At 36.2% G+C, this 23,490-nt stretch overlaps 1 protein-coding gene across 1 annotated transcript in view; it reads left to right on the plus strand.

Annotated features, from left to right (window-relative positions):
* Positions 1-23,490, plus strand: part of LOC112972156 (ephrin type-A receptor 6-like) — a 131,266-nt gene that overhangs the window by 231 nt on the left and 107,545 nt on the right. The gene's annotated exons all lie outside the window — the stretch shown is intronic.

Genomic DNA, 23,490 nt, shown 5'->3' on the forward strand with positions numbered 1-23,490 from the left:
CCGCGCGCCCAACGGCCCGGCGCCCCTCGCCTCCCGTCGGCCCCTGTCGCCAACCTCGGCCTCTTCGGCGCCGCTGGGGGGCAACGGGAGCGCGGGTCCGGGCGCTGCGGCCGTTCAGCGCCCGGCGGGGCTGGCCCCGTCGCCCCCTTCTCCGGCCGCTCGCCGTGGGTGAGCTGCGGAGGCGGGCGGGTAGCCCTGTGGAAGTAACGTGTGTGGGGAGAGGGAAGCGGGGGGGCTCCGCTGCCCGGTCCCGCGCCCCGGGCTGCCGGCGGGCGTCCCGTGGGGGGAGATGCCGCCCCCGCGGGGCAGGCAGGCAGCGCGGTGCCTGCGGGGCGCGGGCGGCCCCCGGCGTTCGCCGGCAGCTCCGGAGGCCGTGACCCCGCGACGAGCCTCCCCCGGCACCGGAGCTGCCGCCCCGTGACGCGGGCTGGCCGCAGCTCTTCTCTTGACTTGCAATTTTAAGGTTTACTTTCCTCCCGCCAAACTCGACGCATCTTGAAAATGGATTTTGGAAAACTTAGCGCACACTGAGAGAAATTACTGCTGGTGAACAAACAGCTCAAAGATTCCTGACTGTCTGACACCTGATTTTTTATTTATTTATTTTTTTTACACACGCTACGGTCTGATTTCCAAAAAAAATCACGTTTGATGTCTTTGTCACAGGTGCATGCTCATCATGTCTTACTTAAAACAGTAGTCTAATCGCCTGGATTGTAGTATTGCATATGTTTAAAAAAGGCCTTTAGATTAAAAATGGATTCACTCTGTTCAGGAAAAAAATTTAAGATGCATAGCACATTCGGAGGATATCAAGTTTTGTTAGGAAGAACTGAAAAAAAAACCCATAACTGATGGTGAGACATCATGTTATATGTTATCAAACACTGGGTAGAGCAGAACATTTCCTTAACTGTTTATTTAATGTACATCTCTCTATTTAAGTTGCGGAGAGCATGGATGAATTTAATCCTAAATTAGGGGTCTCCTTTCTACTTTTAACATATTTTTTTTAAATTAAGCTTTTATGTCATGAGGTTTTAGTGTGATGTGAGTTAAAATATGGAAACTGAAGGGCAAGTTGTAATCTTGCTTCTGGCAGAAATTATGAAAAGGATATTTCCTTGTTGAAAAGAGTGCTGAAAATGGGTATGGAGGAAAGTAATGATCAGAGAAAACGAACTGTTTTTACTTATGAGATACTATAAAATATATAGTTCATATATTTTCACACTTCTGTTTTATAATCAATTTTCAGTATTTGTTGTATATATATGGATAACAGTAAGAAGAGAGAATAAAATATCTAGAAAATAGGAAAATACAATAGTACAAATACACTGAGCAATCAGTCAGATACAGCAGGGATTCCAAGTTAGTATTCTTCCTTTAACTCTTCTACACTAAATGTGATTTTTTAAATTTCAGTTTGTAATTGTATAATGTATACTCTTAGCAGTGCAGTATTACATTTTGCCCTTACTCATGTCTTAGACAACATCAGATTTTCACAGTAGCACAACACAGCTTTGCTTCTATTTCACTCTCATTAGCACATGCTAATGTGTGTTATATTACCACAAGGCCTAATGAGACACATGAATACTGTTAAAAAAAATTTGTTCACATGTGTAGTATAGAATACCCAAGACACATTATATATATCAAAGATAAAGAATTTTTACTAAGTAATGCCAGTTAGATTAGAGTATTTTAAAGTAAATTTCTGAATTAACATTTCATATTCCTGGGGTTACGTTGGTAATACTTGAAGGATGTTTTGAAAAGCAGTTAAAAAAACCTGGAGAAAATAGTTATTGAAACAGTTTATCTCAAAGGAAAGTCTATCAAGGAGGAAGTGTTCTTTTTGATGTTAACATAACTTTTCTAAACAATTTCATGCATTGCAGTATCTGCTGCATAGAGTACTGCTGAATTTCCTAACYTCTTAATAACTTCTCTTTCTTCACTTCATTTTAAAACTTTCTGTAAACTGAGAGACCTCTTATCTTTTACATTGTGATTGTACCATAGAAATCAAATCATAAATCTAACTCAACAAAACACATACAAACTGAATAATTATGAATTAATATAGCACATGATCAATAAAATGCTAGTGAAAAAAATCTAATGATGACTATCTGAAAATAGGAATTGAGTAGAAGAAAATAAGCGCAATAAAGGAGTTGAGCATTGTGTAAATACCTAAATGGGTCACTTTAAAATACCAGCTGCTAATATTTGAAATCCCAGCTATAAAGAAGTTTTTAAAACCTGCAGTTGGCTGAGAATAAAATTTTCTTTCTACTCTTTCATAAGGTGATTTTTCAGAGTTTTCATCTTGGAAATACATTTGCAATAATTGTTGTTAGATTTCACTAATCATTATAACTTAGCTTGGTTTTACTATCTGATATTTTTGGTCTTTTATTTTGTATTTACTAGCAGACCAGCATTAATGCTAAATATGGATGAATTGCAAAGGAATATTTTAGCTGGGTTGCTTGACTGTTTGGGGGAAAAAGGTGAAAAGGGAATAAATTTATTAATCCAACTCTGTAAACAGACAAACCTTCCACTTCATTCTTAATGTTTTATTTCCTGTTATTAAAAAGGGATTTTCAGAGATTTAATATACTGCAGTCTTGTAAATTACTGTTATTACTATGTTGGGATTTATCTTTTTGTTTGTTTTCCTCAAACAGGAAAAAAGATTTTTTTTTTTTATATATTTCCAAGACTCCTGGGTTGTCATTCTTCACCAAGTAAATCAATGCATACTGTCTTACACTATCTGTAGCAAGGCAGACAGAAACAATACTATTGACAGAGAAGTGAACTTACTCATTCATCTTAATGGAGTGATAAGTTCAAAAATAAATTGTGACCATGCCAAGGTTTAGTTTTTGCTGTTAAAAAAAACCCTGTAGGTAGGCAAGGCCTTGGAGCTGGGTAGGAACAATGCAGAAAAAGTCTGAAATAAAATTGCTTGAAAAATAAACCTCAATTAGTAATGTAAGACGGGTGCTTGTGTTTTCATCTAAATTTTCATTAATTGACCATGACATCCAGTCATTAACAAGTTGCATTATTATGCAAGATTTCAGCCTGTGTTGTATGTTTGTTGTTTGGTTGCCAGAACATGCTGAGTTTAGCAATTATTCTCAAACCTAAAGATACAAGTAATAGTCTCTGAACTACGAGCTACTCTTTGGGAAACTTGCATGGACTTCTAAGATGGAGTTCACATCAGGGAGGAGTTCTGCAGTATCCTCTCCTAAGCATGCATGTATGCATGTTTCTACATACATGTAAATCAGAAAGAATTTCTGTACCCTGGCCTCTTTAAAACTCTGTCTGCTATTATCCATCACAAGAAGATCAGTTTTCAAAGGCAGACTTCTGTAGGGCTTGCAGAGTTCCATATGTAACAGTGAACTGGAAAAGGAAGTCATACACTTTTTCAGTTACCAGGTATCAGTGTATTTTGTTGGGTTATGCAAGGCTCTTAAATGGCACCTATATTCATTTTTTTCCTCTTAGGAAAAAATGGAAGGTAACATTATGTCAGAGGCCAATTCTGAAATTCATATAGCCCTTATTTTCACAGTTGTTACACTTGATGTAAATTGGGTAGCTTGAAATACATAATAAAATCTTTCGATTCTGGTATTAAAAGTTGATGAGTTCTTCATCAGTTCAAAGAAGTTGGCTTATTTTTATTCCTATATTTATTTTTACATAAGTGCAGTCCATCACCGATAAGCACTCCTTTTAAGTACGGCACTTGGAATTCTCCTGTAGAGATTAATAACAGTAAGACCAAGGACTGAGCAGATGTAGGGACTGAACTTCTCTCAGAATGAGACTGACCTCTTAAAGCTAGAGGAGAGCTCTTACTTAGAGTACTTATAATAGTGTGAAGAAGGTTGTGCTGCTGTCTGTATTGTACTCATCCTGGTGGATTTTGCTGTTCAGTTGTCCAGTTAGTATTTTTTGTGAGCATTTAAGTCACTGTGGAGAAATGAGAAAATTAAACAAAACCAGTGTGGTGGTAGAAGTGTGTCACTCTTTCTTAAATGTGCAGAGAATGAATCGTGAGCAAAATCATATTTTTGCCTCAAATTATAAAGAATTTTTTTAAAATATTGTTGCCCATGTATCCCAGATAAACTTGAGTGCTAATGGCAGCTTTGGAACCTTTACAGTCTCAGATATGTGTGAAACAACTTGTATCCAAAAGTCTAGGTTTGTTTGCCATAAATATCAGATAACAGATTTTAAGTTAATGCTTCATAATATATTCCTGATCATCTATTTGGCAGCACTGAGTGCTCTTTGGGTATTTCATTAATTTATCTTAGACAGGTGAGAATGATTGATATGGAAACGTTTAAAATAAAAAATGTATAGCTTGGTAAAACCAGATGTAGGTTAAGACCTATATGTATGTGAGACACATGTATGTCAGTACAGTAGTTCTCATGTAATTTGAGGCAGTGAAGATAGCACAGAGGAACTAAAGTATTTCCAAATGTGTACAACCTGGCCCTATGGAGCAAGAAGGTAAATCAAAAATTGAGCTAGTGTTAGAAGGAAACATGGAAAAATAAACTGAAGAGAATAGCTGACAGTTAGCAAGCCAGTGTTTTTTTCAATCTTTCATGATTTATTCAGAGACTAGTGTTTTCAGTTTCAGCCGGCGCCTTACTTGCTTTAAGAAACAAGCCAGCATAGTTCCTAGAAACCAGACTGACACCTAATGCAGGGAGCAGACTCTCCCGCATCTGCCTATTGCTCTGAGTTCATTTTCAAAGCGTCTGCTGCTGGCTGCTCTCAAACTGTCCTTCTGTATTGGATTAGATGTACCTTAGGTTTGATCCAGAACGACCATTCTGACCTTCCTGTGAATTTAATAGTTAATTTTTGACCAGACAACACTGTTGACAGATCAAATCATTTAAAAATGAAAGAAGGAAAGAGCCTGCAGGAAATTCAGCTTTTCTGATGGAAAGCTCTTGTGGGTTTCCAGATACATATTTTAGATATAAGTAATTAAATCTGAACTCTACCTCAGAGCCAGTTAGGGCAGCTGATGCTATACTTTTCACTTGAGAATTTTAGACAAGTCTTAAAAGTGGTTAGTCTGTAAAATGTATGCTAAGTTAATACACAGTTGTTTGGCTAAACTTTTTAAAGTTAAAAGCCTAACTTATTTAAAATCTCCTTTACCTAATCACCCATATTTAGAAGTATGGAGATGTTGCAGCTGATATGCATACGGTATATGACAAGCACTGCATTGTCTGATTTACATATCCTAATATAGCATAGCTGTGTTGGAATATATTCTTGTTTCAGCTGTGTATCCGTAAACTGGAATGTCTCTATTAGGATCACTGGAGTTCCTTTAACTTGACATTGACACAAATAAGAGGCTGGCCTTTCATTTGTCATTCCAGTTAACATGCTGAACTCTGTCAGTGACAGAGAGATAGAATTTTAAATAGTATGGAAATAGAAAAGTAGGGAAGGAAATTATTTGTCCAAAATCTATCCTGACCTCAGGGGACCACATTATCATGCAGAGGGGGTCAGAAGGAAAAAATAACAACTGTGAAAAATACATTTGCAGAAGCTGTTTTTAAACTTGTAAATGATATGCCAATCTTTATGAAAAATATAAGAAATAAGAATTACTATCTAAAAGAATATTTCTGTTAAATGTTAAAGATATGAAATTGTTTGCAGTATTTCTTCTCTCAGTAATAGTCTATACAAATTAACTTAACTTTCTGCAAAAAATATTCCCCAACTCTTTCTCTTAGATTATGTTCTACTCATTGAATGCCACTTCCTTATCCTTTTTGTTTAGTGAATTTCTTGGCAACTTGTGTATAATTTAGGATTTTTCTAGTAAAGTTTGTTTTTTTTTTCTTGTTTGAAATAGTTTTGTGGGAACTTCTAATAGCCTGAAAATCTACAGAGTTTTTATTTTGTTTTTTATATTTGTAAATACTTATTTCCATTTTCTCTACTTATCCTTTAAAATAATCATCAGTCTGTCTTCTGTTGTAATGATGACATGATATTTCCAGGGCATAGTAAAGTCTGTAAAATTTAATGTTGAAATTATCTTCAGCCAGTTCATTTCTCATAATCAGCCCATAATCATTCCAGTCAGTCCAGTTCATAATCACTCTAGCTAGGCTTCCATTCCAGCGCTTATTCCACCGATCAGTACACTAGTTCCGAGGATGCTTTCGTTATCAGACTTGCAACACTTTTTTTTTATTTTGGGGGGTAGGTAGGCTATTGTTCTTTCCCATGTCTAAAGAATAAGTCTGCTCAAAATAGGTAGGCGTTAAAGAGAAGTCACTTCAGTTAATTCAGCATCCATTTATGATGTGATTATTTCAGTGTGTTACAGAATACAGTTTAGAGGCCAAGCTGAGCTCATCCATCAGAAAAAAATGACCCTGAAGTTTTTCCTGCAGTCAGTAGGAAAATTTCACTGATTTGTTTCTCCCACAACATAATACTTCCATATCTTAGCATTTCCAGCATTTGTTATCACAGATCTCTGCATGTGGACTGAGTTCTGTCATACTGTAAGAAAACATAAAGATGCTGAATATCTTGATAATGGTGGTAGTTTAATCATTACAGATTTAGCAGTTTTCTTCAATGGAACAATTATCAGTTAAGGTATCGCTTATTATTCTTCAGATACTTTTATAGATACTCAGAAAGCAGCAGCCAAACAATGCACAGGTGTTTTTCACCTCAGCTGATGATACTGTACAAAGCTTTTTTTTTTTTTAAACAGTTCTTTTACGTTATTTCATAATATGCCTCAACCTTTAAGCCAGCAGATATTGTTACTTTATTTTACGCATTTTTAAAGTATTTACATTCTAAACACATAAAGCCTAAATAATTGTTACATACATTTAAAGGAATTAGGGGTATTTTCATCTTTAAATTAAGACTAGATTAAAAAATACTGTAATATTCTCGATCATTGTTTCTTTTGATAATCTAATAGGGTCAAGTTTAAAATTCAAAAACATTTATTTGATGTGGAAATTATATCTAGATTAAAAAAGTATGCAGAATAATCTCAGAATTTTGGATTTATTTTGACTATAAATATAAACAGGTGAAATTTACATGGAGCAACAATTCTGAAATATTGATTAAAATAATAGAAACATTTGATTTTTAAAAAATATCAATGTAACAGCTTGTAGAATACACTGTAAGAATGTCAAGCATAAGATTTGAAACAAAGTGAATCAAAACCAAGTGCTTTAGATTTTAATGTTTTTTCATGTTCTCTGAAAATCTGCAATGACTAGGTTATTACAAAATTTATTTTTAAATGATCCCAATGTCTTCAAGCTTTTCTCCCTAACTCACTGCCCCCTCCCCTCTCCACTTCACTGCCAAACACCACACTTTCTTTGGAAGTTCTGTGTTACTGAGATTAATCTTTGTGCAAAGGAGGAGACAAATGGAAATTTGGAAGAGAGGATAAATCCTGATCTTGTATGTATTCCACACCGGGGAAGGCTATGTTTCATTTACTGGGTCACCAGCTTCACAACCCTTAGCAGTTCCTTAACCATGGTGTAAATAACTACAGCGTGGAAGAAAAGAGAAATATTCTCCTGGAACACTGGGTGGCAACTGAGTAGCCCACAGATTCTGTCCAGGAGGCTGCTTTAGGGCAACATGCAAGTATGAGCAGGATTCCCCTCTGTCCCTTGTGCCAGCTGGCACAAAACAGCCCCAGCATCAGAAGTGGGAAAAAGGGCTTTCTTCTTTCCTCTTTCACCCTCTTTGCCTTTGCATCAGCTTCCCCTGCTGTCTCCTGTGTCATATGCATACGCACAGTCATCCTGACTTCTTCTACACCAGAACTCTGGAACTCAGTGAGTCTGTGTTTTCCACGATGAACTTGAAGTGTGTCTTCACTAAGTGTTTGTCACAAGTGGACTTGTAGCGGGCCCACTAACTACATGAGTGAAACAACACAGAAATTTTCTCTGATTTCTTCTGATTGTCTTTTGCAAGCCCTTTAATTCCCTGATAAATTTGATAACAGTAGAATGTTCAGTATCTGAACTAATTTCAGCTTTGTTGATTAATTTAGTATCTCTGATTGTAACCAGACCTTTCATGACCAGATGTTTGTCCAATTTAATAATAATTTTATGTTTGTACATTTGGCAGTTGAATTAAGTGTGGAATTTAGTGTTTTCTCATTTTTCCCTGCTCCCTTTACTTTATGAATGTAGTAGCTTCAAAAGTAGGAAAAGAAAAAAGATCATTGGTTTCAAAAGACCCAGACCTAGAAACACTTATGAGCAATTCTTATACTTACCTCTGAGGTTATGTGCACTGCTCTTAAAATCTGCTGGTTTAGCCAAAAAAACAGTCTCTACAGAGAACTGGGAAAGATTCTACTTCAAGTCTTTGTGTGGAAACAATAGTAGTTTACAGGTATGATACTCTTCATGCCAATAAAAATTCTAGCTTTGTGTTTAAGTAGATTTGTAAGAAGCTGATAGAGTTGTTTTCCTCTTAAGAGAGGTGGTTTTATTTGTTCTGAGCTGAATTCCAGACAGTCTTTGAAGAGGGTGTCCTGTTTACTGACAGGATCTCCAAAAATAGTAATACCAGATTAATGAGGACTGGATGCACAGCTGCTCCTCATAGGTCAGCACAGCTGTCTGCTGAATAGTATAGGCAATACTTATGTGAAAAGTACCAATGTAAACACAGCAATCCAGGGTGAAGGTTTTAATATACAGAGATGTTAACTAAATCTGTAACACAGCATTTCTTCATTCCAGCAAGTTTCTGAAATTATGGAAGTTTTAGCTTAGAACAAAATCAGTGTTGTGTCACTTCTGGGAAAAAGAAAGATGGGCAGTAGGCACCATCTGTAACAAACCACTGTGAAGGTGCACACACAGAATGAGGACATAGTAAAAGATATATTTACTGGGAACTCTACCGTCTCAATCCAATTAATGGCTTCTGCACCTAGAACAAAAGGGGAAAAGTCACATATAGCAAACAGTATCATTGGTGCATGTAATGAGTGATTTGTCTTGGCTGGGAACCCTTGGTTAGAGTGCACTTGCTGCTGTAATTTGTATTCTCTGGCTGCTAGTTACTTCTTGGTTTAAAATAAAGGAATAAAAGAATGAATTAGAAAACATTCTGTAAAATAATGCACTAGCATTTTGATCTTGATAAGAGATTATCTCCCTCAAGTTTCCCAGGCCAGTTTTCCCAGTGGGTTTCAGTTGCTGCTTTAAAATTAAATTCTCTAGAAAGGTTTCTGCTAAAATTTAAAATTAAAATTATATTGTTCAAATATATTTTGGACATATTAAAGTAACAGGAGACCTAGCCCTTTTTTCTGTAGTATTTCCATTCTTTATAGTCGGAAATTGATGTCATGGAAAACATTTGAATGAGATTCATATTCCAGAATGCAGTTTGAGTCCAGTGGTTCTGCTAAGCAAAGTAGGACCATATGAAATTGTACAATCCTTGTTGCTCTGTTGTGTCTGGCTGCTGACAACCGTTGAAGGGGAAAGTAAGGAAAATGTAAAACCTTTGTTAGTTTGAGGAGAGGGTAAGGGTCCTTTCTTTTTGTATTACCAAAGTTGTTAAATGCTTACATGCCAGAATGATACAGTAAAAACACCCACTCAGAAGGTTATATTAAATTTATTTATTCAGTTTAGTGGACTTTATTTCTTTGAGGAACATTTAGTTTATATAAATATGAATACTGTTAATATGTAGGAATGAAGAATAGGAAGAGACTTCTGGAACACATGAGCTTCTCAACCACACTCACACTCAGACTGTCCATAAGGTGTATTAGAAATCTAAACAGTTGCTGCTGAGATAACAGTAAGAATGCCTACCCTTTGATTTTGGTATATGATAAAAGACCATCATTGAAATGCAGATTTTCAGACCAGGAATTTCAAGAAGAAATAGCTTTATTCCCTAATTTAAGAAATATACAGAAACATCTCATGCTAGGAGTAAGAATTTGCCATTGTAGAATGGCATATATTGGAAATATTTGTTATACTCAAAGGAAGAATGATGATTGTGTACAGTGAATAAAGAAAAAAGGCCCGTTATAGAGACAGGTATTGTATAAAAACTGCTGCTAAAGAAATCTGGGTTTGCAAAGTCAACCAGGAAGTCAGACATCATTCCATGTCATGTTAATGTTTCCTCTTGTTGATGCACATGAATATAATGATGTTATCATATACTGCATTTTTCTGTAGGCGCTCTAAAGGACATCTCATCTATTGTAGAAAATGAGTGCCTTACTGGAAGGAGTCCAGCATTTCTTGTTCCCATTGTTTAATGCATGGCCCTGTGCAAACATTATACTGCATGCAGAGTTTATTTTTTCATTGTTGAATCTCTTGAAAACTTATTTTTCACAATATTCCTTTGAGCTAGCCTTCTGTGTCTTTTTAGCCACCAAACAAACAAAAAAACCTTTAAGGCCAAAGCTTGTAGCTTACATGATTAGTCTGAGAAATCCAAAGTAAATTTTTGAGGAATTAGTGTTTTATATGCTTGAAAAAAACTCCTACTGACTAGTCTGAGAGCTCCCTCTTTCTGCAGCTCAGATCTCTTGCTTCACATTGGCTATCAAGAACATGAGACACATTCATTGATCACCTGTACACCTTGTGATACACCCATGATCTGACAGAAGAGTTGTGGCTGAGGCAGATATAACACCTTGGTTTTCAGTGTGGTCTTCAGCTAAACTCATTGTATTTTTTCTTCCTGTACATAACTAAGTTGTTCTCCACGTGGAGCATTTGTTCCTACTTTTAAAATTCTTGATTTGTCAAAACATTCGTCAAAATGCTGAATGCAGCCAAGGTGGATTTGTACAAGAATTAAAGATCTGTCCCTCAGGAAACTTTCTTGCCATTTTGGGTACCTGGTGCCTTAACAGCCTTCCTGAAGCCAAGGCTCACAATGGCTTCAGATCAGCCCTGCAGCTGAAGCCTTGGCCACCAGCCCTCGGAGCTATTTGACTCCTACAGTCTCGGGAGCCAACTATCTTTGAAGTAGACTGTGAGACATAGTGATGACTTCAGGTCTGGCTTTTCCTAACTTAAGTGTGGGGCTTGCTAATCCCATTAGTGTAAAAATGTAGTGAATATGAAATTTCCTTTGTTACTGCAGTTTTCACATTAAAAAAAAAAATCCTTTTTTCTCTCCCTCCTCACAGGTCATTCCTGTAGGATGTTGATGTATTTAGACTGACAGCATAATCACCTACTAAATGATCTGAGTTACCTAAGGCAAGAGAGGTGCCATCTTCTGTGGAATAGGTGTTAGATGGTAATGAAGACATGCGCTTTGCCAGTAGCTTGTGTTAGGCACTAAGAGAATTTTGAAACTTGCAAGTAAAATAGGCCCATTTTCTGGTTACAGAATAGGGTGCTCCTCTCTAGGTTGCTTAAGAGCTCTAATGGTCCTGACCTCCCATACCGTGGCTCTTGCCTTTATTGCCTCACTTGTTTTTCTCCTTATCTCCTCTTTTTATCTTTCTTACCCTTATTCTTCTTCTAGATGGCTCCTGTCTATCAGTGCCCACTTAATTGCCTTTCTTGTCATTATTTCATTCCCCATTTTACTGCATTTAATTTGGAATTTTTGTCGTCCTTATTGTTCCACTCTCTCTGAGCTCTGTGAGGATGGAAGTACAGACAGAAGCTTTCTGTACTTGTTGACTTGGTGGCCAGGACAAGAGATTCAGTGCTCAGCATGTGCATCTTATGGTGGAGTATACTTAGTTGCTCTGTGGTAACAGTATCAGCACAGTCAAATAGGTATGTAGAGTTTGTTAAGGATGGAGCATGCTGAGTGCAGATAAGCTTTGACAGTGCCAAAATTTCAGCTTACTCTAGTGAGCACATTCAGCTTGGACAAATGTGAACACGTAACAAGGGACATAAGTGAATCTTTATCAAAATGCTCCAAATCACAGAAATGCAAGTGCTCTTCAGTCAAAGATGCAGAACATATTTTTCCTTGTCTTATTCTTGAAAATGTCTGAATGGTTTTAGCAGAAATTTTCAGTAGAAGTCCACTTCAAATAAGCATTTGACATAGAATATTTCAGAGTGAACATTTTATTTTGCAAAATACAGAGAAGTCAAAAAACATGTTGTAAGATGACAGTATTAGTTAACACGAGTTATAGCCATAGTTGCACCTACAACAGATTTAATTTATTAACACTTTTAAGCTGAGTAATTCTGCATTTATAGAGTATCCTCATCTTCATATCATCTCTGTACAAGCAGAGATTTAAAGACAGATTTTTATATTACAGAAGAGTAAGGTCAGCATTCCTGTATTATATTACAGTTTTCCTTGTACTACTCAGAATGGAGGTCACACTTGTAGCTACTTTTCCATTTTGTTCATTTCTCATGGCATACCTGTTGTTGCCACAGTACATCAAAAGTTCCAGTAATGTTTAGCCTGTTCACTTTACTAATAATCATTTTCCTTTATAATTTTATAGTAAGTAGTTTTCATTTTAAGTAATGTCCTGAAGCCTTAGCGTTAGTGGGTTTCCATCATATTAGAGAAAATTGGGAAATTATTTTTAATAGCTGTAGTCTGATAGATGTATCTTATTCTTGAGAGATGTGCCTCAAGAAATAAAAGCTGATGGAAATTGGTGCCACAGACGGATATTTTGAAAACAAAAAAGAAAATCAATAATAGATTAGGCTTGATTAGATGTTGACATTTAGAACTCCACATAGAGAATGTTAAAATTTACTGACAACAGACAATCTTCTTCCTGATTTGCGTTTGTACCTCCATTCTTGGTTCAGATATATTATAGTACATACATTGTAAAGGTTAATGAACAAACGATGATAAAATTAGCAAATAGCTCATCTGATTGTTCAGGCTTTAGCCTGGAGGGCTGAATGTTTTATAATCTAGTTTGTCATATGTGGAATCTAATTTGTTTAATTTTTTTTGTTGTTGTATGAAATTCTAAATTGCTTGAATGTTTAGGTGAATCCAAAGTCATTTAAGATCTGCTTTTCCCTCCTACCTTACTCTATACGCTTGTTTTGCTCTGCTGCAATCTTAGCATAGTTGTCCCTGATTTGCACCCTTTTTAGGTGAGAAGGGAATTAGGATTGTAGTCTTCTATTATTTAAGTTACTTCCTTTGCCTTTAATAAATATATCAAACACCAATCCTAATATAGAACATTGTGACATCTTGCTATGAAGTTTTTCTCATAAGATAAGAAAATCCAGCCATATATTCCTATTTCATTTTGCCTCCTAGTCCATCTTTAATGCAGAAGCGTACTTTTATCTCCCTAAATAGGATTACCCAATTGCTCTTCTGGGCCAAGAGGCCAAATCTTGGTCAAAAGTGATTGCTTAACACTGCCTTTCTGCATCTTCAATCCCAATGAATAACCTTTTTGTTTTATGCATAATAGTCTGAAAAATAACAGCATGATATCATTACTGCCCCAGAACTGAAGATTGTTCAGTACCTGCACTGGGAAAGTATTTTGTTTAAAAACCCACTTTTGCAATTTGAGAGGATCAATTCATTGTCAACAAAACACATCATTAAACAACCAGAGTTTTAACTGTAAATGTTTCTGTTTCATTCAAGACTTGTCTTTTCACAGCCCCAACAATATCCATAGTGAATTCTAAGCTTTCCATTGCATTTAGTTAAAGCAGGACAGGGAAAGAGCATCTTTGGAGAAAGAAAGTAAGCCCTATTAGAAATTGAGAGAGTGGGTTAAACTTTTATCTTCAACTTTTAACTCTTTAATGATATTTTAAAAACCTAATATTTGTCTGTATTTTTTCATCCATTACGTTCTCTTCAGCTAACAGAACAAACTGAGATACGTATGCTTTTCTAGATTGACATAGGCAGCTGTGTGCCATGTTGAATTGATACTTAATTTTAACATCAAAATTTGCATCCATGAAAACAAAGCTGTGGATCATCAATGTTTTCTCATATATATATTTTTTCACTATGACGTGTTGTCTAGGATCATCTCAGTAGGAATCAGCAAGGACTTGATTATGCTAGGCACTATGAAGCATACAGATTCAAGAGAAAGGAGCTTGCCTATTGATGAAAGACATGGTGGCTTTCTCAAAAGGAGGTGTGGGAAGGCTCAGCTGGACCGTTGGAGTATCAGAGCAGAAAACCAAAATCAAAGCTAGAGAGATTATAATCACATAATATACATGCTATGTATTCATCTTATTGCTGTAAGGCAATGCCCCAGAGAAAAGTAGTAACCTCTAGGTTAACTGTGACTGAATAAGATATCACAAGTCACACCATAGGCATCACTGGGAATTTTATAATGTCCAGTAGACCATAATGATGCCAAGCCAAGGCTGGTGATAGAAAAAAACCACACATACAAGTTACTTTTAACTATTGTGAAGCAGAGTCAGAAAGAGAGCCCAGAGTTCTTTTTATTTATTTTGTCTTGCAAAATGTGGCAGATACAGTTTCAAACTTTTCCATCTAGCCAGAGTTGAAAACCAAGATTCTCAGTTAAGAGCCCACTATAGCTGCTGGGTTTAGAGCAAATCACCAAGTATTGAGATCCATGTCCTGGAGACTTGGTTACATTATTATAGATCCTGGTCATTCTCTTTGGTTTCTCTCCTTAGCTATCAATATTATCTCCTTGTTATTTGGATAAAAGTAAAATGTGTTGTTTTATCTAATTATCCTTTTCATAAACCATGGGGCCTGATAAAAAGTCCATTTGAGAATCACATTGGGATGTCTGGCCTAAATATCTTCTTCACTGGTGCATGTACATTGGAACAGGAGTTGACAAGGTACTCTGTTAGCAGAGAATGTACATTAGTGTTATAAACAGTCTCCTTCCCAGCTCCCAATAATTTTAATTACCGCATATGTCAGTGTTGGCAGAATCATATTATGTCATTTATGTAAGGCACTTCCCCTTTGGAATTGAAATCTCCTATTGATTAGCCAGAAATACTATTTATGTAAATAAAGTAAAGGATACACTGTAATTCAGAGGTGCAATCTTTGGTTTATACAGAAGCTTTCAAGGGGACTGTTGAAACTGGAGTTGCAGTGTCATAGAGCTCAGGTCCAAGTACCAGACATTTGCTAGACAGTGCTGTTGTTATGGGGGGAAAATGATACCAATATCAAAGCTTATCAGTACCAGAGCTGGGGATAGGGGAAAAGAGGAGCAGAATGGTTTGTTTTGAGTTATTCTTGTTAAGTGGAAACTTGTTAGTTTTTATCTGCTATTCATTGTTGGGATTTTACTTTACTTTTGAAACACTGAAGGTTGGTTGAAGTTAATACTGGTTTGGGAGAAGTGTTCTGATATTGCTGTATAAACAGAAACCTCTTTACAGGTGAAAGCTTTGTGGGTCTTTCTCATATTACCAGAGTTAGACCAATTGCCACCACCTGAGCAGATAAGAGTTTTCTACTTCTCCAGATTTAGACATGACTGCCAAAGCAATTTGTTGTTAGAGATTTTTCCTTCACTGTAGCATGTAATATAGTTTACTTATTTAGTTTCGTAAGGATTTTATCTAAAAAAAGTCCTGCTATTGCCAGGTTCTTCATGCTGCATTGCAGTTTTTGAGATTTGGGGTCTGCTTAATTAACGGTCCTCTTTTTTATAAGGTGTTTAGGAAAGGAAAAAGTTGGTGAGTTGATATTGAAGCTGTACAAAGAGTGATTGAGGAACTGTTTGTTCTTTTGCACTAATATATTTAAACTTTTATCTGTGATTGTGGATACTTGACTCTCTGACCTCTAAGGGATTCTTTCTTTTCCTATATCCAATATTCCTATGTCCAAATGAGATGTAATCACACATTTGTAATTCAGTGAATGCATTAGCTAAATGGTCTGATTCTTTGAGCTGCCACACACTAGCTCAGACTGATGTCACTGTTATTCAGCACCCACAAAAAACTTACTTTGAGTGTTTGGGTTTCAGGGCCTTTACCACACAGAACATATGTTAAAGGGCTTTTGACCTGATTTTAACGTAATAGAAAAAAATCAGAAAAAAAATTAAAATTAGTCTTGATATGAAATGCTCTATGAATAATTTGTAAATTACAACTTTTCAATAAACGGAGGCAAATAGAAAGGAGAGTAAAGCACAGAAGATCAATTTAATTAATGTGTTCGGTGATTCCAGAGCAATAAGAACATGCCACTAAGAGTCTCATTGGTGAGCTTCTTGGAGGAAATATTCTTTGAGCAGAGGTAAACAGATTTCTGCAATGGTAAGGAGCACAAGTATGATTTTTGTTGCAGTAAAGCAGTATAGTTTATGAATTATGAGTAAAGCTCATAAAATAGCCTCAGGCTATCCTTTTTCAAATAATGAGACGGAACAGCACATTTTTGATAAGGGAGACGTGAAGAAAGAGTATAGGAAGAAGGAAGAGAAGATTTAAAATTAACTTCCTCTGACTTTCTCTTAAATTAATAATCCAATTTACAGTATTTTGCATTTAGCTGGGGCAAGACACCATATGTTCAATAGTATGTCATCTCCAGGTTTATCAGGTTCTAGCTCTTTTTGAAAGTACATTATTAAAAAAGGTTTTAATTCAAGTATAGGTTAGGAAAGAGATTTCATCAACTGAAGTCCATTGATTCCATTTTTATTGCTCAAAACTGCTACAGTTCATAAAATTCAGTTTTACAGGCTATTAGTCCATAATTTGGGTTATGTCTTTTGGAGACTTATGTTAAAGACAAATGCAGTAGTTCAGAAAGATCTATATTGTAGCCCTGTGAAAAGGGTTCAAGAATTAAGTGCTTGTTACTGTATTCCAAAAAGAAAAGCAGGAAGGGAGGAGTTACCATCAGCCTTGAAGAAAAAGAAAGAAGTTAGCAATGGAAGTTTCAGTGGTGGGTGGCATAATTCACTGGAGGTGAGAAAAATACTCTACTTCAACACTGCTGGCATTGAAAGGTTTTTTTTTTTTATTGTTCTTGACAGAAAAAATAGTATTTGCATTTGTGGTACATGCTAAGACTTTTTACACAGCATTGAGTGGTTCTGTTGACTGTAACTGGAACACAGGATGGGAAGGAAATAAGGAAATAATCTGCTGTCATAAGCAAATATCCTGTATGACCTTGTAGATAAAATGATCAGTTTTCTTTTTAAAACTAGAAATTAAGTCTTTCTAATTTCTACTTTAGAACATTTCTGTATTCATAAATGACATTTTCTCATGGTCAGTGCTTATAGATTTATTCTTGTGCCAGCATTGTCCCAAGGCTTAAGAATGTCTTTCCATCCTTGATGTTTATCTAGCTACATTATTGTAAGAGGAGTCAAATCTCTTCTGTGGGGTTTTGGCATGCTGTTTTCATCTCTTCTCATAGAAGAGATTTACAGTCACTATGACAGTTACAGTAGTCTTTGTCTTCCTCTTCCCATTTTAATTCCATCTTTCTTTAACAAAGGTGGCCAGAACTGTGTGCAGTTTTGCGGGTAAGATTTCACTGGTACTTTGTGCAATAGTAGTATTTTTATTAGAAATACTTTCTGTGATGACAGTTGTCATCTTTATTTCCACATGATTTGATTGGTCCTTGGTTGCCTTGTCATCAGTTAGTATGTGCAGGTCTTGTCTTCTCTGTTTCCAGCTAAGCTCCCACATTATAAAAGACATTCTTATTAGCTCCCATTGCATTGTCTTATGGTTTGTATTATTTAATATCCTCCCTTTTTTATTATCCCAGCCATGCAGAATCATTCTTTCTGTCCCCATAACCCCCCGTGTAGTGTTCCAGCCTTCAGTTATGTTGATAATGCCTCCCAACTTTCCCATCAAAAAACAAATCTCATTATAACAAACCTACTTTGGCCAAGGACATTACTTAAATATCAAATAAGATCAGTCTCATGACTAATCTTTGAGGAACTGTGCTAGGAATTGCACAGTTAAATATTGTCTGTCTCAAAAACATGCCCTTTATGCACTTCCTTGCCTCTTTTGCTCTCTCTTTATTTAAAGAGACCCTTTTACAACCTGTTTCAGTTTCCTAACCCAAATTTTTTTCTGACATTTATACAACAAAATTATTTGAGATAAGCTAAAATCTTCACATACTAATAAGTTGTTGCCACACAAATAGTAATTTAATGATATCTTAACTATGAAAAGGCAAATTATATTCCATAATTTTCATAGATTCAAAACACTTCTCAGTTCATATAATTCTGAAATAAGGCTGGAAAAATACTACATTCTCGAAGTCAAATTGAATGAAATTATCCTCAAATTCAGCTGTAATTTTACCTTAATGCATTATAATTCAGATGTCAGCTTTTTCTTCCATAATTTGATTCCTCTTGGCTATTAGGATTGCTCAGTACTTACTCTGTTTTATTGCTCTTAGATGAAATAAATTAAGCTGTATAGCAATACAAAAGATAATATTCATTGTTATAAATTTCGCATTTACATAAATGTAACATCTTAAATTTCCCCTTCATCTGTTTTAAATTAAGTATGAGATTTAAATCACTTGTTCTGATTGAGAGCAAGCACTGGAAATGAAGGGACTGTGGACAATCAAAAAAGCACACTGAGATTCTGATCAAGGCATTCATTATTCTTGTTGGGAAACAACATTAAATAATAATTGATTGCATTCACGTAGAGGGCAGAGAAACCTGCCACGAGGTAGTATTATATTAATATTCTGAGAAAGGTTTTGAACAGGTGGGAAAGTGAGAGCAACAAGTACTGTACTTTGAGTTGCTCAGATACTGTGGTAACTGACTCTCATAAGATCAGAAAGGCCTTAGATCCATGTGTTTTTATGAAATATTGAATTGCATATTTTTCATTCAATTTTATACTTATCTCACTCTATGCTTTTTGTTGTTGTTGTTTTTTGTTGTTGTTTTTTTTTTTACTATGGACGTAATGATATACTTAATTTTCATCCTAAAATATTTCCCTTTAACATTAATTCTCTCCATCTCATTCCTTATTGAATTCTTATTATAATCTCATTAATGCTTTTTACACCTAGAGAGAAGAAATACATATAAGTAACAAAAAATGTTTGGCCAGAAACTGTTCTTAGATTCAACAGTCTTTAGTTAATCTATGTTAATTCCACTTATGATACCATGTTTACTCCAGAATGACTCTGTTAGTGCTGAAAATGAAACTGTGTTTGTTGCAGACAGGTTTCTATCATGTGATCTGAAATGTGATGAAAAGACAGCTTCAGTTGTCTTAGTTTTAGTATGTCCTGTAAATTACTGTATTTTTACTGTGATTTAGAATTTTAGACAAATCAGTTACTGATGATATATTTGGGTTTCTAAATAAAATTCTGATGACAGGTCATCTTAATGAAAGAAAATATGTGCAAAAACGGTTAGCTGCCTCCCCTTTCCAACTTGTATATTGTTCCTGGTGTGCAAAGAATAGTAAACATTTCTTTTTCACAGAGTCAGTGTTCATCGTCTGCCCACACAGCCTGCCTATCCATTATCACTTTTCAGTGCATTTCCTGACCCTGTAGCAATCTCCAGTCTACTTTTTCCTACAATTCCAGTTCCGTCCTCAGTCATGAATCTTTTTTTTGTTGTTCAGGATAATGCATTTTCTTCTTTCTTTCTTTCCACTATGTCTTCCCATATAAAAGTTTGTCTTTGGGCTAGCCCTTTCTTCCTCAGATTCCTCAATCATTGACCCTTCTTAAGCTCTACCACTACCTCCATAAGACTGTGCTTCCTTTTAGGCCCATCAGTTCACCTTATGCCCTTGCAAAATTCATTGTCTGCCTGCAGTAATTCATCCACTTCATCCCATCTCTGCTCCACAGGCATCATCAGTCTGTTGGTCCTTAACCGCCTTCATCAAACTGCTGTTCCCACAGTATTCCCCTTTCATTGGGTCTTAACTGTCAAATTTACTCACTTTATCCTTAGGTAAAAATATCCGCACTTAGCCAACTGACCTGTCTTTCGAGTCAGTTGATCTAGGTGGTGCCTGTCTTGCCACAGACAACTCATCTTTTCCCTCTCCTTGCTACTTCTTTCTCCAAGCTATTTTGCCTTTTGCATCTTTTGCAGATAACACTGTACTCCTTTTCTGCAGCTTTACTTCCAAATTCCTAGTAGTCCCAGCTGGACTCTGACTTTACCTCTGATGCAGGTAAAGATGGCATCCTTTAAAATCAGGGACCTCATTAAGTCAAGGCAGAGCCAGTGATCATTGGCTCTGTGAGACTTGTGTGACATGTAAAAGGAGCGGTAAATGTGGTGGGGTAGGATGAGAGGGTCAGAGTAGACGATTCTTTTACTCAGTCTCTTGTTTGTGACTTGTTGGGCACTTTGTGCCTCGGATGTGCTGTAGCAAAACAGCCCGCTGCTCTATCCCCAAGAGAGAAGTTACAGGAGGAGGAAGCTGGTTTAGGGCTCTACTCTTCCCAATACCAGTGAGCAGGGATGTAGCCCTGCTATAATATATTTATTTTAAAGAAAACTAGAACAGATAAACATGCAGTTTCAGAAGGCTTCATTAACAGAACTTAAAATGCTGTGTTGATGATCTTTAGTGTAGGTAGCTCTGTAACCCAGTTTTCTCTGTACTTTAATTACATCTGCTTTTCAAAGTATTTAAGTATAAAGAACTTTACTGGGAAGTGCAGAGGCAGTAGTAGTTTTCTAGGGTGTCTTTGTTGTGTTGGTAAAAACTATTTCACACAAGATCATAGATATATGTACTGGATACATAGATATATTGGATAGCCTTCCCGGATGAGGTGAGCATTTCCACTATATTTTAGTCTTCAGGTAGAAGCAAAGAAGAATTTTTAAATTATTTCCTATTTTTTTCTTTAGAAGAGTAATTCATCTCCACAGTCACGGTGCTGTTTGTCCTTGTCTTCCATTTTCCAGTCTCAAACATTTCAGGCAGAACGGTATTCACATTTTGAAGAAAAATGGCATAAAGCAAATTTTAATTCAAATGTTAGCTTTGGGATAATCATTCAAATATAAAGGTTCCCAAATTCTGAACAGTGTGGATGTAGTATTATACAGTCTATATTTGGCATTGCCTTCAAAGTGCCTTGGCAGCCCTCCAGCAATCCTCAATGACATTCCCCTTGCATCACTGGGTTATATAACAGGCACTTAAGTCTCAAGTAGCTCTTTGAAGCAGTGCTTTGAACTAAGTAAGTCAAAGCAGTGCTACTGCATTTCCAGCAGAAATGCTTTACCTGCCAAATCGTCGTGCCCCAGACACGTTCATTTCAGGTCAGTGGAAATCTCAGACACGCTTTCCCAGTTCACCTATGTTGTGCATGACTAGCCATTGTTACAAACAGGCTATTTTCTGTTTTTACTGTTTTTACTTTACGCCGTTCTATCAGTAAGTTGGCTTGGTTTAGTTATTTTTATACAAGTAATATACTCTGAGGCTACAACCATTTTTTTCCCTTCTTCTATTGAAGTTTAAAGAGCCACGGACTAGGAAGAGATACATTGAAAAATCTTCCCTGCACAATCTTCAAATCGCTTCTTGCACTCTAGCAAGTTTGAAAAACTCCTGAAGTAATATGGAAAAGCATAATTTTTTACACTTTCTATTCTTGATGAGAAATCAGAAGAAAAGTTTGATTTCAATGATTAGATTATTACATAGTCACAAAAGAAAAAAGAGGGTAACTACCTACTGATGAATATGAGACCAGTTATTCAGCAGATCAGGCATAACAGTTGACTGTATGAATGATGGCGTTCTCAGATCTATTTTATGCTCTTCAGTTATCTTTGAAATCTTAATTTCCACTGTTAATACTTTGAACGCGCGTTGAAAGTATATCATTCAGAGCTCAAAGTCTGTATATATTAGATGTGAGCACTCCATGCTGACCAGTCTTGTAATGCAACTTGATTTTTGGTTAGCTATTCAAAACTTATTCCCTGTCAGGTAAATGACAGGACATTTTGTATTTATTTCTTGATAACGTTCAAAGCATTGCAAACCTGATTATTTTGTAAAAACAGTTGAGCCTTCATGCTGATGTAAAGATTTACTGTAGGTAAAGAGACCAGGACTTTCAAAGCTACCAATTATTAGCATGTACTTTAGTTTGACAGCCTGACCTAGCACCTGTAAAATGTTCATGCTGTGAAAGCTTGGTGCTTAACACCATGAATTATAATTGAAGAGCTAGTGGAAAAAGTGATAGACTGACTCAGTGAAAAAGAAGATTACAAAGCTGAAAAACATTAAACTGACTGGCTCTGTGGATATTTATTCGAAGGAGATAGGAAACATTTTATCATGAGTATAAAGCTAGGATTTCTCTGGGAATTTTTGTCATGAGTGGAACAACCATTCTCTCTAATAAGTTGTATTTATTTTGGTATATTACTGAGGTTCTGCACTGATATAGCCAAAGTTTCTGTCTTAAATGAAGTGGGGACCACTTGTTTTACCAATACTGTTTCTGAGTTGCCATTGTGTACCTACCCTGATCTTTTTTTCATGAGTTCTTCCAAGCTCTTTTTCTGCACATCTGGGTCTTTTTCAGAATGCAGCAATAAGACCAACTGTCAAGTATTTTCACTTCTAAAGTGATATCTTATTAAGTAAATAAGAGGCCACTGCAGGAACTGAAGGAGGAAAATTGATCATTTTACCTGACAGTGTTGAGACCTTTGAAAATCATGACTKCTTCTCCCTGTATATGCCTGTACATCCTTGTATATCCCTGTTATGTGTATGTATAGGCTTTTAGTTCTACTGATGGCTTGCCCGAACTGCTGATAACTAGAAACTATATCCCTGTTAACAAGCAGAAAAAATATACATGTAGGCTTGATAGCCTTCCCATATCCTTTGTGTCACTTTTTTTCAGAGGTCATTAAGGAGGTCAGGGAGCATATCCTTGTATTTGAGTAAGAAATAGTGACTGCATCCTGCTCATGGCATTGGGATACATCTGTAATGGATAATAATATGCAATATAGGGGGATTACATGGCTGTCGTTTTCTGCCCTCTGTACCACTTCATACAGACATTGTTTGCATTACTTTTAGCTAGCGGAGACAGGGTGGTCAAGTACTGAAACAAATGTTAGGAGACAGTTCTATCTTTTATGGGCTATATGAACTCTTTACTTTTCTGCATCATAGCTTTTCTGCCTGCAAAATAGGAGTAACCCCATTTCAAATATTATACATTTAAGAATAAAATTTACAGTACTCAATCATGACAAGCTTTTTATGACATGTACAAATAGTGACTGAACATAGGTTTGGCTTCAACAGAAAGGTCTGCTACCACTTGTACTCTTGAGGTTGATTCTACTTCTCA

Source organism: Apteryx rowi, unplaced genomic scaffold (genome assembly GCF_003343035.1).
Source record: "Apteryx rowi isolate R43461 unplaced genomic scaffold, aptRow1 scaffold_476, whole genome shotgun sequence".
Classification (NCBI taxonomy): Eukaryota; Metazoa; Chordata; class Aves; order Apterygiformes; family Apterygidae; genus Apteryx; species Apteryx rowi.